Consider the following 18655-nt stretch of genomic DNA (forward strand, 5'->3'; position numbering starts at 1 on the left):
CGCTTAATTTAAAAAAGAAGTAATATGCAAATCCTGGTCGGTATGCAAATGAGGAGACTGACGACATCATCAACTCACTATTTCTTTTGTATTTTTTTATATGAAATATTCTAATTTTCTCATTGTCAAATGAAACAAAAATAATTCCTGCCTGAACATACAGAATTAGCATTTATTAATACTATATGGTTCAGTCAAGTTGGTCCTTATTGTCAAATTTGCAAAATAGAATTCAAACCATAAAAAACAAAAGAAATAAATGAGTGAGGGACATCATCATCTGTCTAATTTGCTTGTCACTGAGTTGTGCATATAACTGTTTTTTGAAAAGTAAGCAAAAATAGTTTGATTTTCTCTATTTATTCAAAATCAACATTTTCCTGTGGTGGACTTGACCTACAAGACTGGTTCCATGTCCAGTAGAGGACCTTTCCGAAGTTAGGAGTTTAAGGTCATGAATAGTGTGATTTTGTCAATTTTTCCTTCATGATAAGGATACCAAAGCTCCATACATATTTATTAAAAAATAAAAACGGGCAACAGATGGTGAAGTCACCTTCACTCATGCTCAGATACCTATGTTCCATGGGCCTGAAAAAGCCACAATTATAAATTTCATGTCCTTACAAAATTGTTGTCATTTTCAATTATCTACTTGATTGCATGTACCCTTTTCATTACTTTAGTATCACATGACTTTATCCTTTCTCCTCATATGTCGTATTTATTCCAGTTGCTATCCAATAAAGTATGCGCAAGCACATACATGTAGGCCTATATATCTACAGTAGTGTAGATTATTTGTGCTTTCTTTGGCTGAAACCGAACATTTTTTGGCTCTCGAAGTATTTTTGTTCCAAAGAGGACTTGGACAAGATGTTTATTTATGGAGATCTATGAATATTATTCCTTCTATCGGTGTACCTGTGTCTGCTGCTCCCCGAGGCTACACAGCTTCATTCTTATCTATCTGTAGAGAAAGCATATATGGCTGCTATATTTTGAGTGAGAACAGCACATATATCTGGCAAGCATTTTTTTAAGGATTTTTTGTGAATCTCCAAAAGTAAACAGATGATAAAAATTAAGTCTCAGAAAATTTCAGTATTAAATCTACCTGTTCTTAATATGTTTATTCTTAAATTTGTTCAGAAACTGTGAAGTTCAGGGTTTAGCATCCATGCAGCTCAAATTTAAAAATCCACACATGTATAATCTTGATGCTTTACGTGGGTAAACATCATGCCACTTATCACCCACTCTTATTTTATTCCCAGTTATAGCACCACTCTATGGTCCCCATGCCTATATTGCTAGTTTGAAACGATACTTCAAAGTGATTGGTTAACATTGGTTTGACTTGTAAAAAATCTGAGCTAGAAGATCACACTTGTCACCTGTGTCTGTGATATGTTCCAAAAATGAAGCCCAGAAAAAATTGCGTTCGAAAATGATTATATAGTGCTTCAAAAATTGAAATATAAAGTGACCGGAAACACCATCTTAATTTCATCCCATACACTTATGTGTACTATTTAGGTGTCTATAAGACGCTTATTTACAAAAATCGGGGTCTGCCTTGTAGTTTTAGCTTTTTATTCTCAATAATGGTTGTTTTCAGGGTTATTAGTTCTAATACATGCACTTGTACACTTCTTTCATCTTGGTTTGAGAATTTTTTAAATCGGCTGCTCACAAAGTTAAACAATACCTTTAACTCAAGTTGGAAAAATGGAGAATCACTGATACTGATAGAACATTATTTTCCTTTTCTCTTTGAATTCTGATTATTAGAGATTTTGTATTATATATACTCAGCAGAAGATTTCACAGTTGCAAACATTTACATCGGAATTAAATGCAATCCCTCACAGACAATAAGCAAATTAGAAAAGACAACATGACACTTTAGAGTTGGATGACGATAAATCCAGAGACTCAGATACATTATATCTTCTCCTATCCCGAACCAATGGCGATCATTAGCATAGGTTTCGGATGGTTTCACGTACAGTTAGCTCCTCAGTAGATTTACATTCATTGTTCAGATCTGTGAACGTGAACTTCAGAGAGAACATGGGATGGTATGGAAAGGGGGTATAAATCTGTTATACTTCCCAGGCCTTACAACTTGAACTTGGGGCAAAGTAAGAACCTATGAATAGTCCACAGGGACCTCCCTTGCTCTGTTGGGAGACATTGATCTGCCACATTTACGATGCCTCTGCACATCGTTTCCATCCGTGAGTGCCTGTTTTTCCTTCTTCACGGTGTTTATGATTTGTATAATGACGTCTGGGATATATGCTTCTAGGATTATAGTTTTAGACGATTTAAGATGGTCTTGAGTCTTTTGTTTTTATTTTTAGAGGTAAAAGAATGTTGTTTTGTTTCTTTGTGTCTTTTTCTTCTGACACTGTAGATATAGATATATATATATTTTTTCTTCATCTTGTTCACATTGCCAATGGAGGGATCTCCATGATATGTGTAAGGGGAAGGGAAAATCAAGCTAATTTTTTAAAAAGTAATATAATCAAGATAAAAAATTCAAACTTCATCCTAACTCTTGGTTTAAAAGGGATCATCTTGATTCCAAGTTTGGGGGAGAAAGCCTAGAAGAGTTTGTGAAAGCTCACTAGTGTGAATGTTTTCCCTTTTCTGTGAGCCTCAACATCACGCATTGATTTAAAAAATAAGAAAATCTTTTAGAATACAGAAATTGCTTCATCTTTGATTGATTTTAGTCATCTACTCCATTCTAAAACTCATCTTCCCTCCCCCTCTCCACTGAAAAATGAGGGAAGAAAAGTTTCCAAGATACGCCCCCATAGACACAAAAGGGATGGTATATCTTCAAGGGATTTGCTAATTGTTGACAGTTCATTGGACGGTGAGGTATGGAAGAGGGTTAAAACCAGGAGATGACAGCTCACCAATTATGAAGACATTTGGACAAAATTTCATATTCTGTTGTGACCCCCTTCTCCGGTTTCACTGCTCACTTTCGGCCCTTAGATCTTGACTTTTACTGGGTGATGAAATTTGGTTTACTAAATGTCTAGCGGTCAGGTTCGTTTTATGGCATCCTGATGTTTGAAAAGTGTCTCTGAAAACAGTCAAACTTTTATAATATAAGTGGCAGATTTTTTCTCTTCCTTTTTTTTGGGGGGGGGGGGGGGTGGGGGATCAGTCACTATGTACTGTATGGGGAGAACATAATTTCTTTCCTTTTTTTATAGCATACTGCTATTAAAAGTCTGAACCTCAAATATTTGACATTAGATCTAACTTTAGATTGAAGGAATAGAAGAAAAATAGAAGACTTGGAAAGTGTCCTGGCTCTGACCTATCTCTAGAATGACTCCAAACGCCGTCGCTGCCGACTGACATTCCGAAACCGATGCTCCGCGATCCTATTAGCTTACACCTCCCTGTCTCTCACCATCGGCATCATGGGATTGTTTGTTGATAATGTGATTAAGAATCGTACCTGATCTTCATAATGCCGACCAAAGTATCTGTGAACGGAGCCGGTGAAACTAAGCATGGGCTGCCCTCGGGGTGGATGGGTATTTAAAGCCGTCGCTGTCATGCACACTCATTACACAGAAAGGTTGATGTGGGGTATATGTCTTATGTAGTCCTACATGTGTATTTCTGTGTGGGCATGCATTTTGCCTCAAACAAACTTTGATTGAAATTTTATTTGGACGTTGTAAACCTCTTAAAGATATGGATGTGATAAGCAGTCATTGATTAAATCTCATACTTCCATCCAAAGAAGTAGAGAAATTAGGTATTGGGGAGAAAAGTGAAGTGCAAACCAGCCGTATACAGAAATAAGGTATCAAAATATAGGAAGAAAAAACAAAGAAAGGGAGAAAAGGCAAAGTTCCCAAAATAATGTACTTGTCCAACCAATTCTCCCTCATTGAATTGAGATGCCATGCAGTCCATAGTGTCTGTTGCCCTAAATTATTTCTCGAAAATATCACCCTTTATCCATCATCATAAAAAAAAGAATCTGAATGAAAAAAATATTACGTGAAATATGAAAGGATAAAACATGAAATAATTTGTTTGTTAACAAATGTGATTAAAATAATTCAAAGTAGTGGGGAAACGCTTGTGTCAATATCTAAATGATATCAAATGGGATTAGCTTGATCCCTCTTGAAATAAAAGTACTGAAGTCTTCAAGGGGATAATCAGAATTTAAAGGTCAACTTTTAGACGATACCCAATGGCCTGCACACCTGCATCTTCAGGTGTTTGTAACAGATATGGGTGAATTACAGCTAGGCACGTAACACCTGTGTATGAGATCTCAGTGGAGTGTGATTATATGGAGATTACAAAGAAAGTATGTTTTGGGGAAATAATCGTATCAAACTAAAAGTGAGGAAATCATCAATGATGGGAGGATGGAAAGATAAAAGAAAGGAAAGATATCAAAGAACAAAGATGGAATGAAGGGAAGGGTAGGAGGAAAAAAGGGGGGTTACACTCTTACGTCAATTCCAAAAATTTGAAAGGAAATTCAAAGGACACTTATTGGAATTTCTATGAAAATCAATAACTTTTTGAAGTTCTTTTAATTAGAATCTTGGGACATTTTTTTTCAATAGAAACTTTTTTTGATTATGACAAGATTTTATTTGAAAAAAAATCAATCAAGTGCCCCTCTAACAAGGTAACATTTCAAATTTGATTAGAAAATTTTAGAGTTTAGATGTAGAGAATGTTATAGTGGAAAATAAGAGATGGAGGCGGAGGGTTAAAACAAGAAAAAATGTGATATGGGAAGGACTTCTAAATTCGTGGTGGATACTGTTAAAAAATGAAGAGGAAAAGAACTCTGTAAAATTGATTGAGAATGAGGAAGAATTTACATTCACCACACTTCCCTAATATTTTTTTTTCTTTAAAATGTTCCATTCTTGCTTGTTCAAAACCAGAGCAAGGATCAATTTTCAACTTTAAGGGCTATCTGTTTTCCCCATTGGGACGATAGCTGTATTTTGGGGGCTTTTTCTTTCATTGTAAGGGCTACTGGGGGGGCAACAAGCAATGCTGCAGCACATGCAAATATCCTTATTTTGCCATATTACAAATATTGATATTCTCATTATGTTCTTCAGTATTGTTCGTGGCAGATTGTGGGGGGACTCGAGAAAAGATGGTTGCCATTTTGAAAATTTTGGGGGGCGATTTGGGCTGGCATGAGGGCTAATCGCCCGTTGCCCCAACATATTTCCTAAATTCCCACCAGATGCTAATGTTCTCCCATCTATCTAGCGCATGCTGCAACCCTTGTATACATTTTAAACTCCGAGTGAATATAGCTGTTTGAGAACCATTTGAAATGTAAATGTCATACTTAACACTCCCCAGGTGAGAAGAATACACAGTCAATATAAAACCTCACGTTTAAAGAGGGTCCTTTCTCGGCTAATTTACTTATAGGATATTTTCCACTCTAGTGCCAATACAAACACTCCAGCAGTGACCCTGTGACATAAAGCATAGCAATCGATCGTGGGGCTGATATTTGCGATTGATCATACACTATAGTCTATGCAATCACTTGTAAAAATCAGCGCTACGATCAATCGCTTAGCTTCTTGTTACGGGCCCAGGTGATGGAAGGAGAGAAATAAGTGTGTAACACTCGGTGAAAGTGAGATGAAGGGGAGAGGGGTGTATTTTAAATCTGAAAGTCATATTTACCACAGCTGGGAAAGACCTATATAGACAAGAGAATTTTAAGATTGGTGAGAGAAGAGTTTAAGATGAAGTGTACATGATCCAGGGAGGGCCCGTGCAGGAACTGGTTATGCCTTTTATGAGATTTTCGCTTGACTCTGCAATAAAGTTCACACGAAAGCCTAACTGATAAAATTAAAATTAATTTCTTAGAGATTGAATCATGTGAATGTGACCAACATTCTAGTATACATTTTACACAATTCTAGTAACTTTTATAGGTCAGAATTCCTTAATATATTGAGAAATTACAACTTATGAAAATTTGAATTTTAGCAGTTAATCATTTTTTTTAAAGCAAGGGCCTGTCAAATGCTTGTATATTACATAATGTTAAGAGTTACATACAAAGAGTGCTTTCTGACATTGTTCGCCATCTGACGCATAGGTTTTATACCGGCTCCCCGATATAAAGTTAAAATTTGGGACCTGAGTTTTCAATTTTATGCATTTTTGTGCCACCCATTTAAAGTTTTAGGACTCATCAATCATGTACATTACATTTTTTATTCTCTGATGATGTCGTGGGAACATAACTCCTGTTAGTTCTATATTGGTGGTTAATACGTACTGTAGCCTGGTAAATAACACGGAGGAAGGAACATAGCGTCTTTGATTTCCTTTCTTTTTCTCAGGAGAAATATCGGAAAGCGGATATTCCCCTATGGACATAATATAATGTAGTATTTGCTCTGGATCTTCAGGTTGTGAGCGTGGAGACATGGCGGTTAGACGAGCGGAAGGGAACAAAAACTTTATAAAAGATATTGGGGGAGGAGAAACATGGAAAAAAATAAATCTAATTGGTTTCATGTGCAATACACGACATCGATATGCTTGTTAAAAGTGAGGGCCTCTTTTACACTGCGCCGAAATTGGCGTTGATTGGTGGTTTTAGTCGCTGACAACCGCCCCCAATTATTTCGAAGCGGAAAGAAACGGATAAGGCCGCTTACTTAGGTTGCGCTTGAATTCATTTGGGCCTTTCAAGTGAACCCGTATGATTGATAAGATGAGGGTCATCTACGCAGTATTTCCTGTGAATTTGATTCCTTAAGAATACCATAGTGAAAGATTTCTCTTCAACAAACAAAACAATTATTTCAATCCATCAACAGTGGGTAAAACAAACACATCTGGAAAAAGTTTAATGTAGTGTTAGTTTGTTTTTGAAGCACTTCTACATATGAATTTCCAGACATTTAGAGATGTTCTATGTACTCCTTTGGGGACTAAGTTTTTTGTTTTGAAGTAGATTTATATATGAATTTCCAGACATTTCTAGATGTTTGTTGCATTCTTCTGGGAATATAAGGGTATTTTATCCTTGAATATGTATTTGATATCTTTGATGAAATTTTATTGTGAGGGGATTTATTGTTTTTCACAGCAAAAACTGTGGTGTTAACTGGTGTACATAGAGGACCACACCAGTTATTTTACACCGGTGTTAAATTGGTGGTGTTAGTATTACACCTAGATAGGTGTTATTACAACACCTATGATTGTTACATTTACACTCTTTGGTGTTATGTTTAATCTCTAGGGTGTTATTTTAACACCTCAGGGTGTGGTCCCCTATTAACACCAATTGGTGTCAGTGTTAACACCGCAGTTTTTACAGTGTTGCTTTTTCAATATGGGCTTAACATGTTTGTATTGAAAGTCAAACTTAATCCTGCACAATGTATAGTTTGTTTGATCAAATTCAAGTCTAGAAAATGATATCTGGGTTGAAATGTATATTGATTTATCCGCATACATTCGTAATTCCGAAGGTTCGTAAGTCTGAAAACAAAGTGAGGTTTGTAATTCCGACGGTTCGTTAATCCAAAAACGAAATGAGGTTCGTAATTTCCGAAGGTTCGTCAGTCCGAAAACGTAATGATTAACGAACCTTATTTCGTTTTCGGACTAACGAACCTTCGGAACAACGAACCTTCTTTCGTTTTCGGATTAACGAGCCTTCGGAACAACAAACCTTATTTCATTTTTGGACTAACGAACCTTCGGAAGATCGAACCTTCGTTTTGGATCATCGAACCTTCAGAACAACGCCACAAATGTTTTGATGAACAAACCCTTTTACGTTTTTGGATTAACGAATATAGAGGTATAGGCAATTTACGTGTTTCGGAATTATGAACCTTCAGAATAAAGAAACTTCAGAATTACGAATATTCGGAATATAGAACCTTCGGAATTACGAAGTGTAACCGATTTATCTCAAATGAAAACATGTCTTAGTATATAATAACGATAAACTTCAATTCTTTTTCATGAAATCCAAATTTTCACGTCTTGTTTTCAAGTACAGTACATGATAATAAGAATACTAGATATTTGCAGATGAACCACATAAGTATAAAATGACTGTTGTGTACATGTGTATTCTGTAAAATTACAATAAAGAACAGTCCCTAATTTAAGTATTAATTATCATGAATGTGCACCATCCTCTTTACAAAATCTTACCACCATAACAAACCTTCAGAGCCCACATATCTGTCATCTATCTCTATCTATCCGTATATACATGTATGTATATATAGGCCTATATATCCATCTACCTATCCTTCTATCTATATATTATATTTATCTATATTTCTGTCAACTGGTGGAAGGGTATGTCAATAAGGACTCCTTGTTAAGGATATTTACTTTATTTAAAGTTCAGATAATGGGCGATGTTCATGGTTTTAGATTCCCAATTTTTTTGGTACGTTTCCTGTGTAATCATTCAGGATCTATTATTTCTATCCCAAACCTCAATCATACTAATAGGATAGGAAAACATCATTATAAAATGTTGAATCTCCAAATAAAAATTGTACATTATAAGTGGAATTGACGGATACCACAAGACACCAAGTGCCCTAACAAGCTCTTCAAAATTTTTCACATGAGAGAGAGTAGGTTGAATAAACAGTATGTATTATGTGAAACCCAAATCCACTTTAAATCATGTCTATTTCTCTCCAGCAACAAGCCAAATTTGCTCTAAATTGAATCATCTTTGTGTATTTATGTCTCGTGTTTGGATAGCGTGTTTGTTTTCATTTGTAATGCATCTCTTTATTGTTGACAAGGATGAAAATGAAGGCATTAAGTCCACATCCGTGCGGAAGTCACCGCTCTGGAAAACGTAATTGAATTCTGAGACGGTGGATCTTCGCTGCTATTTTATTCCAACCCCTTGAAAAAAAAATTTGAACCTTCATCCATCTTTTGCTCCCTCACTCTATCCTGCATTTTCTACCATTTATCCTTGCATTTACTCCACCTTCTCCCTCCCTGTCTTTCTCCTCCCGCTTCCCCCATTTTCCCCCTTCACTTCACCCCTTCCCTGTCTTTCTCCTTCTCTTCTTTCTCCTCTTCCTCCTTTTCCTTTCTCCTCTTCCCTTCTCTTTCTCCTCCTCCTCTTCCTCCTTTTTCCTTCTCCTTTTTCCTTCTCTTCCTCTTTCTCCTCTTCCTCCTCTACCTCCTTTTCCTCTTTCTCCTCCTCTTCCTCCTTTTTCCTTCTCTTCTCTTCATCTTTGTCCTCCTCCTCTACCTTCTTTCCTCTTTCTCCTTTCTCCTCTACCTCCTTTTCCCTTCTCCTCCTCCTTTTCCCTTCTCTTCTTTTCTCTTCCTCTTTCTCCTCCTCTTCCTCCTTTTCCCTTCTCTTCCTCCTCTACCTCTTTCTCCTACCCATGTTTTTTTTCACCCTCATTTTTTTCCCAGTCTCAAATTTCTCTTCCTATGCTTTTCATTTTTCTTATCATTCTCCTTGTTTCCAATTTTCTTTTTTCCCTTTTTTTGACATTTTTAAATTTGTTGGTGTGCATTTGAGGTTCAATTTCCATTACTTTTCTAATTGTATAACCTCAGTTCAAACTTATTCTCCAGTCCCTATCTGTTCAGCAAGAATTTGAATCTATTCCTTTCCAAAAGATGAATTATTCAGATTAGCCATTGACATACAGGATGACAGGAGCAATATTATTTTGAAAGACAAGCAAAGTCAGCAATAATTTAGATAATCAAAAAGCATTTTCAGTAGAGTGAAATGAAACAAAACTGTTTTAACACATTTTTTTTCCTTGTTCGCTCTGCTCGCTTGAATGAAACAGGAAAGTAAATAGGATGGCAACCAAACTGAATAATAAATACAACTTGTTTCGAGTTTAATATTTTAATATTTTTCCTCGCTTTTTCGTTATCCATCTCAGGATCTATCAGCATAAATCATGTACATGTATAAAGCAACCGTGTGCTCTCTCTCTCTCTTTCTCTTTCTATTTTTCCATTTTCCTTTCTTTCTTCTTTCTTTCCCCATCCTTTGTCCTTCTGCCCAGATCCCATGGTGTGTCTTGGTGCAATGGAAAAGAAAAAGGTAGAATTAGGTCATCTATCCATCCATAGCATACTGTGTACACAGAAACCAAAGCTGGGTTCTACATCCCCCTCATCCTGAAAGAGGTGTTCTCATAAATAAACAGAGGGTCGCTTGCACTTTCATTTCTACTCAAATAAGGGAGAAAAATCATCAATGTTGAGATTCTGATTTTTTTTTCTCCGCTTCACTTAAATCAATTTGATCAAATATCCACTGAAGACATTTTGTATGACTCGTGGAAAAAACTGCAAAAAAACTCTTAACATTGCGATATAAAAGGATGGCTTACAGGTAAAGGTATTTTAATAAGTAGAACATCCAAAATAGTAAATTGACAGAGTTAATAGGACCAGAGATGGATGATGCAAGATGTATAATTTTTAACCTATTGACCACTGAATTCTGTAATTCCTTATAGTTTTAGCTTTCTATATGACCCACCTTGTTGATGTACAGAATTGACCAAGCAGATAAGCCTACTTGATTAGGAGCAATACAGAATAAAACTGAATTTGCAAATCTTGAGACTTGCAATGGTGTATTTTGAAATAGATATTTATTACATTTCATTTGTCATGTTCGTTGTGTAGTTTTTATTATTTTCATTTCAAGCATCCAAAATATTAATTGTAAGTAAAGAATTAATCACATCATGAAATACTTCAAGCCATAGGTAAACCACACCGTCTTTCTGTTTGTTATGAAGTTAATATTAAGTCATATTTTCTGTTGGCTGGTACAGAAATTTAGCTTGGTTCCCCTAGGCAATTGTTCAGCCATATTTCAAGCATGCTGAATCTGTCGCCATGGGTTTTTAACTATTATTAGGTGGTCTGTCTATGACAGATCACCTATTGATTTCGTCAGAATTTTCTTTATTTCTTTCTTCCTATCTTTATTCATTGTACCTATTTTTTGTCGCCAACTTTTCTCGAAATTGGCTGAATCAATTTTGCTGATTTTTTTGTCATATATAGAATCTATCATAGAGACGGCAAAATAAGCTTTTCAAGGTCATATGGTCATGATGACGTCATCTACGCGCCATTTTGTAAAATTCTTCATTTGATCATATCTTCATTATCAATTATCAAAAATTAACAATATTTACATGACATTAACTTCATGTCAGGGGTCAAATGCCAATGTCATCAAAGGTCATGTAGAGGTCATGACGCGCGCGTACGCGCGCGTCAAAGGTAAAAAAATCGTCCAAATGACCTATAAAATTTTTTGGGTACGTTTCAGGTCATTTTAAGCATTTCAAAAATTTGCGCGCGCGCACATATGCGCGCGCGTTTCCGCGCGTTACACCTTAACGCAACGCAGAAAAACCGTTTCTTTTAATATCATTGCATTGCTAATAAAATTCTGAGCAATTTGATACCTTGATCAACCTTCTACAACCATTAATAACGAAATTAACACCCGTTAAACTTTGCAGCACGTGCGCGCGCGAGCTCTCACTATAGGCCATATATGGGCAAAAACATGCCTATTGCAAATTCACTGTAGCTCTTTAAATAGTCCGTTGACCCCCAATTTTTTTTTCATATATCGATAGATTATGAGTTGTAAATTTGATTTCATGTCACCATTGTCCCTAAATTATCTCGTGACGTCATCAAATAGGCGCCCAAACTAAAAATTTCATTTATTCAAAAATGACGTCATCAAATTTATGCAAATTTGGCTGTAACTTCTCGAATATAAATCATTTTTCGCCCAGATTTCGATATGTTGTAGTTTAGAAGGTACTCTTTCTCCTCAGTTACATGAATATTCGTTTTGAGGAACGCATCATTGCGTAAAACAGCGATGAAAAGAGGCATGTCATTTTTCCTCATTTTGCGTGTAATCTCTATGGGACATGACTTTTTCCCAAAACTAGATTCGACATTCCTCTATTTCGTGAGCCATATCTCCATTTTTTCTTGTCAGCTTTCCTTGAGCTTTTAACATGTTGTAGCTGAGATTCTGGGCTATCGGAAGTGTGCCCTTCATTTTTTGATCAGATGCCGGGATCATGCCCGTATTTCACTTGCAAAATTGGAATTGTAATTCTCAAAATTGCTTACGTGTAATCTCTATGGGGAATATCGTGGCTCAATGGATAACGCATTTGACTTGCTTTCTCGAGGGCGGAGGTTCGATTCCTGGGGTAGAAAAGATGATTTTTTTTTTCATTTTTTTTTTCTTTTTGCCACCTCTTACATGATCCTTTATGATAATTAAAAGGTATGAAAGTTAAAATTTAGCAAGATAAAACAGATTATAATTGTTTTTTTCATATCACATGTATTTTGTGTGTAATCTCTATGGGACATGACTTTTTCTCAAAACTAGATTCGACATTCCTCTATTTCGTGAGCCATATCTCCATTTCTTCTTGTCAGTTTTGCCGGAGCTTTTAATATGTTATAGCTGAGATTCTGGGCTTTCGGTAATGTGCCCTTCACTTTTTGATCAGATGCCGGGATCATGCCCGTTTTTCACTTGCAATATTGGAATTGTAATTCTCAAAATTGCTTACGTGTAAAGTCTATGGGAAACATTAATAATCACATTGAGCAATGGTCAAAATTTATTCTTAGGATGTCTAGAATCAAGATTATCAATCATATCTAAATTATTCATTTTATACACTAGCCGACTCTGAATGAAAAATCATGACAGACCACCTAATTCGTCCGCATGACGAATTAAATTCTAGTTTTTATTCTTGGTGTTTTACAACAATACAGCTGTAATTGATAGTTCAAAAGTACATTTCTGTAGAGATTCTTTCCATTGTGGTTACACAATACATCACAGTTGTCCTTTTTCATTTAGATAACTTTATTTTATCCTCTGAGGCGAGTTGTATTTTTCAAACCTTGGGAAAGTGGTAGCTACCGCAAATCCAACAAATTAGGAATTAGGTGGAGTCCACTCCGTTAGCAAAATAGAGCTGTATCCTAAGATTCTTTTGCATTCAAACTTCTCATATTGAACTTTAGTGTCAAACCTAAGACATGTTCAAATTTGAGAAAGTAATCACATATTTTGTCATTTGAAGTAGAAAGAAATACACTGTACCTCAGAAAAGTAAAATACAGGGGGCTACGGAACCCATGGGGGGGGGGTTCTTTTTTCCTCATTAAAAACATGTTCAACAATGTAAGATAACCAAGTGATTGGGGTTTTTTTTTGCATATTCATCCCCTCCAACTTTCAAAACTGATCTGTAGCCTCTGCGCTAAAATGTACTTTCATTCACTTTCATTCAATCATTTAATATGATTTTAATTGCACATGGCATGAACTTCATTTCTGGTTTCATTTGAACATAGCTTTCTGTTTTTCGTCCCCTCTTTGGTTTCTTTCTGGTTGCTCTTTATTCTCAAGAAATCAGTTTTTCGGTGCAGAAAGGAAAGAAGTGTGGAAGGTGCTTCTACACCTTCAAAGGTCTCTGTACTTCTCAGGAAGGGGCCGGTGGAACATCTGTAGCACCATATTTGCTAAAGAAACCGTTTGTGCATCGGGGGAAATAGGTCAAACTTCTAACCACTAATAAAGAAATATACTCCACTTGTCCCCAGATCTTTTAAACTACCCTTTTCTTCGCTCAACCTGCCTAATTTGAGAAAGCAAACAGAAATCGGAAATGGAATAAATCCGAGGGTATATTCATGACCAGAGTTAGAAAGCCAAGGTAGTGAGTGAGTGGTACAGGTTTGATTTCGATATGCTGCCATATTTACTTCTGTTAAAAAAGGGTGAATTTCTCACGCGAATGAAAGTCCAGCTTGTAAGCTGATCATTTTACATGGCTTAGAACATTTGTAGAAGGGAGTTTCATGGGATTTTTTGGTGTCAATGTCTTCCAAGACAAAAATCTTGGAACAAATAATCATTAATTATGAGTAAGGATATTTATGCATTTGTAGCAACAAAGGAACAATAACAGAGTTTTTAGGGATTCTTTTTACAGAATTGATGTTAGTATAACTCAAAAAGAAGGTATTGTATTTTGATGGTCCAATGATGAGGACACTGCCTTGATATGTCAATGTATTGAGCTTTGGCGTTATAGGAAACAAAATAGTATGACGGATGCAAACAGTCTCTTCCTGTTCTTGGCCTCTCACCATCTATCTGACCTAGATAAATGATATGTAATCCTTTATATCATATTCCATAGCATAGTTCCTCTCCAAGCCAAAGGGAATATGTTCGTATTTATTTCACTCTAAGTCAGTGTTGTAATAAATTTTGGATTGTAATCATAGGCCCGAGATGGGGTTTGAAGCCGCCTCCAACGCCGGCCTCAAGTCTGTGTGTATTCATATACGCCAGAAGTAGACTAAAATTGCTTTGAGATTCTTTAACCATGACAACTAATCAAGTGACACGTGTGCCTGTCTTTTCATGCCAACATTATCTCTTTGTTAGCTGTAAACTTTTTGTTCACTATTTCTGGTTCAGTGGTCAAACCGCCTTTTAGGTGTACTCAGTCTGGTCCTGCAATAAAAAATAGTGAGCATATATATTATATACACACATACTTGAGCCACCTTCGGGCCGGCCTCAGTCCACCTTATGATGTTTGTGTATCTTGGGCCATAGACAAGTCTGTGTTGCCAACTGTGGGACAGCACCTTGTGTTGAAATAACTCTGCTTTAAAAACCACAGCGTTCAGCTCATTCTCACGTGGCTCACAAAGGACGCAAATGGCGAAAATGAGAATGAAAAGGAAAGTTTGTATTGATTAAAATATTCCTGTTAATTCAGTGTTTTCTGGAACAATTTTAGCTTAGATCTTCTCCTTCCTTGTAAACTGGTCATTTAGGCCTATACTTGTAAATTGGCAAATTTATTGCTTTAACATACAGATTTTCCTTAGGGTCTGACAATCTCATTATTAAAATTTCCTTTACCATAGTAGAGAATATAAAGTAATAATACACTTGCAATAAAATCCAATCACAAATTATATCCCCCCACACACTGTCCAACAATCCCATAAAAGCTGGCTGGGCATTCACCCTACAATGCACGTCTCCAAAGTCAAGGCAGAAAGAAAAAATTGAATTAAGCCAATTATGAGCCCAATTTTAGAACCCCTCCTGGGCAGAGTTTGTTGCCATGGCAACACATTGGTCATTGGTCAGCGGGAGACAGGGCCGATTGTCTGTTACACTGTCTTCCTCTTCTAATGTCTCTTGGTATGTTGTCTCGGTGTGGGGAAAAGTGTCCCATGTGAAGTTCCATGTCCAATTATCCCCAAATTGTTTCAATAGTCCAAAATAGACCTTTTGCATAGGCTTCATCGTGCCACCATCTTAGAGGCTTAAGCCATTGGCTTGCATCCACGGGTGATCTGTAGCTGGCGCATCTCTGACATCTCTTTTTATACATATTCCTATATCCTCTGAGGGAGGGGGCTCTGAGATTTTGACATCACATGCAAAACGTTTTTCACCTTTGATTGGTTCATCTGTATTTTCTTCCTTATTCGTACTTTGTTTCCACCTCAGAAAATTACCAGGTTTATTTTCTCGCTGGGTAGGTATGAATACACAACACTCTGGTCCAGTTTCATAAAAAGAACATGATGGTCGACAAGGGTGAACACAGGAATTTTGAAGACACCATACCCTGCTTCGTAATACAGGTCATGACCTCTACAACCCAAAAATATTCCATTCTCTCACGTTTCAATGTCTAGGCCTACTTATCAGAGTACTTGTAAAATTGCATACATATTCCATCAGAAGCATGACAAAGTGAATTCTTGTTTAGAAAAAAAGAAGAAATTCCTTCCGGAATAATTTCATTAATTAATCATTTGATTTGATTCCTAGATTCTTCATGTATCCCATTTTCTCTTTCTTATATGTATGGTTATGAGAGTATTGTAAAATTTAACATGATAATTGTAGTGAATTTCAAAGAAAATTAAATCACCACCTTAAATACATATTTTTCTTTCTATATTTCATTAGTATCTATTTACAATGAGAAGCTGTCTGAGTACTTCTAAATAGGGTATTGGATAAAGGCATGCTAAAAATTTTAGAGCAATTTCGAGCATGCTTTAAGAAGAAGGAAAACAATTCGTCGACACCATTTTTATTTCCTTTGCCTAAAATGGGAAATACATCAAACATTTTGTTTCAATGAGTTTGAATTGAATACTTTTTAAATAACCTTTTTTTCCAGAGTCGCAATCAAGGTGGTATTACAAATTCTTTGATAAAACATCTTAACACCTTGACTCTCCTATTAAGCATTGACTTCTTGCGAGATTTTCAGCTCTTGAATAGAAGCCCTTTTATTTCATTTTATATTACTGCTAATACAATTAAGGTGTCATTTATTTATTTGATATTGAATTAAATTATTTGTACTTTACATTCTTTATGTTAGTCATAGTTGTAGTCATTGACATGAAGATAGATGCAAATATCGCTGCAACCATCAAATGAGTTATTGATATTTTAGAAAATTATTCTCGTTACTCTCTTTGAAGTGACTCATTCTTATGAGATAGATTAAGCAGCTTTTCGTGGTAATGAATTCATTTGATCCCATTTGTCTGTCTAGTTTAAATCTGTCTCATTCTTCTTTTTTTTATATCTGGATGTAGAAAGGAAGTAATTTCTATCTACTTCGATATGCCTTACTGTCATACTTTCAATCCCTTAATTGTTATTTTGATCGCCTTGCTCGAATACACAGCAAAAACAAACCTCTCATAAGGATTTCTAAGAATTAGACTGAGTCTTGATTCTCCAGCCTAATTCTTCTAATATTAAAGATAAATGCCAGTTGTGGAAGCAATCTCAAAATGAGTTGGAAAAGAATCCAATAAAATTACCACCCAAATGTTTTCATGTAAATGAAAGATATGTGCCAAATGGCTCTGGAAGAAAATGTGTAACTGCTGAAAAATCAGCAAAATAAGCATGGCTTCCATATTAATTATCACTGTCCCACATGTGCTTTTTTGTGTCAATGATCATTAGAATTAACAGTTTTCAGCTAAGATTCCATTAATCTACCAGATCTAGATATGTGTTTATATGGTGACCATTAACCTGGATTAAAAACAAACCTTTCTCAAAATAATTTTTTGCTGCAACTACTTTCTTTTACCTTTAATACCGAAATTGTGGGAAATACTTGATTGCAGAGTCAAATCAAGTGAACCTACTTCTAACCTTCACAGTATGCTATGTTATTTACTATCTACATGTACAGGGTGCTACATAAGCACTTGCCCGATTGCCCAGGGCAAGTAAAAGTTATAGTTGGGCAAGTGTTTTGAAGTAAAGACCAAAACTACTTGCCCGAATTTGGCAAGCAAAATTCTCACAGTAGAATAAAGATAAAATCACTGTGTAAAAAAAAATGCAAGAACAAGGTTCATCAGTTCATGTCAAAAGAGAGAAAAGAAAGGTCAATGGTTTCCAAAACCATAATATTTTCTTTTGAAGAAGTAAAACTTTCAAGTATTTTTTCGGGCAAGTGAAATAGATTTCAGGCAAGTATATTCCAACTATTTAACAATTGACTTGCCCAACAGGGCAAGTTTATCTAAAAAGTTATGTACAAGTAGTACCCTGATGTACCTACAATGCTATAAATAGTAAATGATATCAACCCCTGTCACCATCCACCCCTTCACATTCTAATGGTCCCCTATCCTGGGTTATCAATAGTCTCTAAGGATTAATAATGATACATACTTAGTCTCCTCAAGCATGGCAGATAAATCCCCAGGATGAGCTCTTGTTTTCTCACTATCTATCAGATGTGAGGGCAGAGGTTTCTAGAAGCCTTTATAAAGTTAAGTGAGCGTGCCTAGTCCCATACATGCATTTGTGTGAAGTGCAGTTGACTCACAGCTAAATAGTTTAATTCTTGTCATTTTGGTGGTCGCTCCAAAATCTTTCAGTTCACCACAAATTTTTAGGTGTATAATCTTTTCCTATACTCGTTTCAAGAAAGTTTCTTCTACAATTTGATTTCAGAAATGTTTAGGTGTATGATTTTTCCTTGTTACTTTTTAAAAGAAAGTTTCTTTAAAATTGAATTTTATAACTTACTAGAACCAGAATATATGAAATATTGCATTGACATTCTGAAGAGCTTCGTTTAACGTGTTTGAATTATAAAAAAAGAATGAAATAAAAGAAGAATTAATGCTAAAAGTAAGAACTTTAGGCCTCTATTTAAATTTATGCTTGGCATAGGAAATACATGAGATTGACAGGCAATGCCTCCCTGATGACAACCCAAATAGCCCCTAAAATTCACCCCAAATACATGCTTTGGGGCGACCGTTCTTTCTAGGGTCGACCCAAGATCTGTTCCAAACAATATTCAAGATTATTTAGAAAATCAATATTCTGACTGTGGAAGAAGAATACTTGCTTTTACTGCACAATTATTTTTACTCCTCAAAAAATAGCCCCCCCAAATTCTGTGATAGCCCAAAATTTTGAAATAAAAAAGCCCTA

The sequence above is a fragment of the Lytechinus variegatus genome, chromosome 14 (genome assembly GCF_018143015.1).
Source record: "Lytechinus variegatus isolate NC3 chromosome 14, Lvar_3.0, whole genome shotgun sequence".
NCBI classification, from domain to species: Eukaryota; Metazoa; Echinodermata; class Echinoidea; order Temnopleuroida; family Toxopneustidae; genus Lytechinus; species Lytechinus variegatus.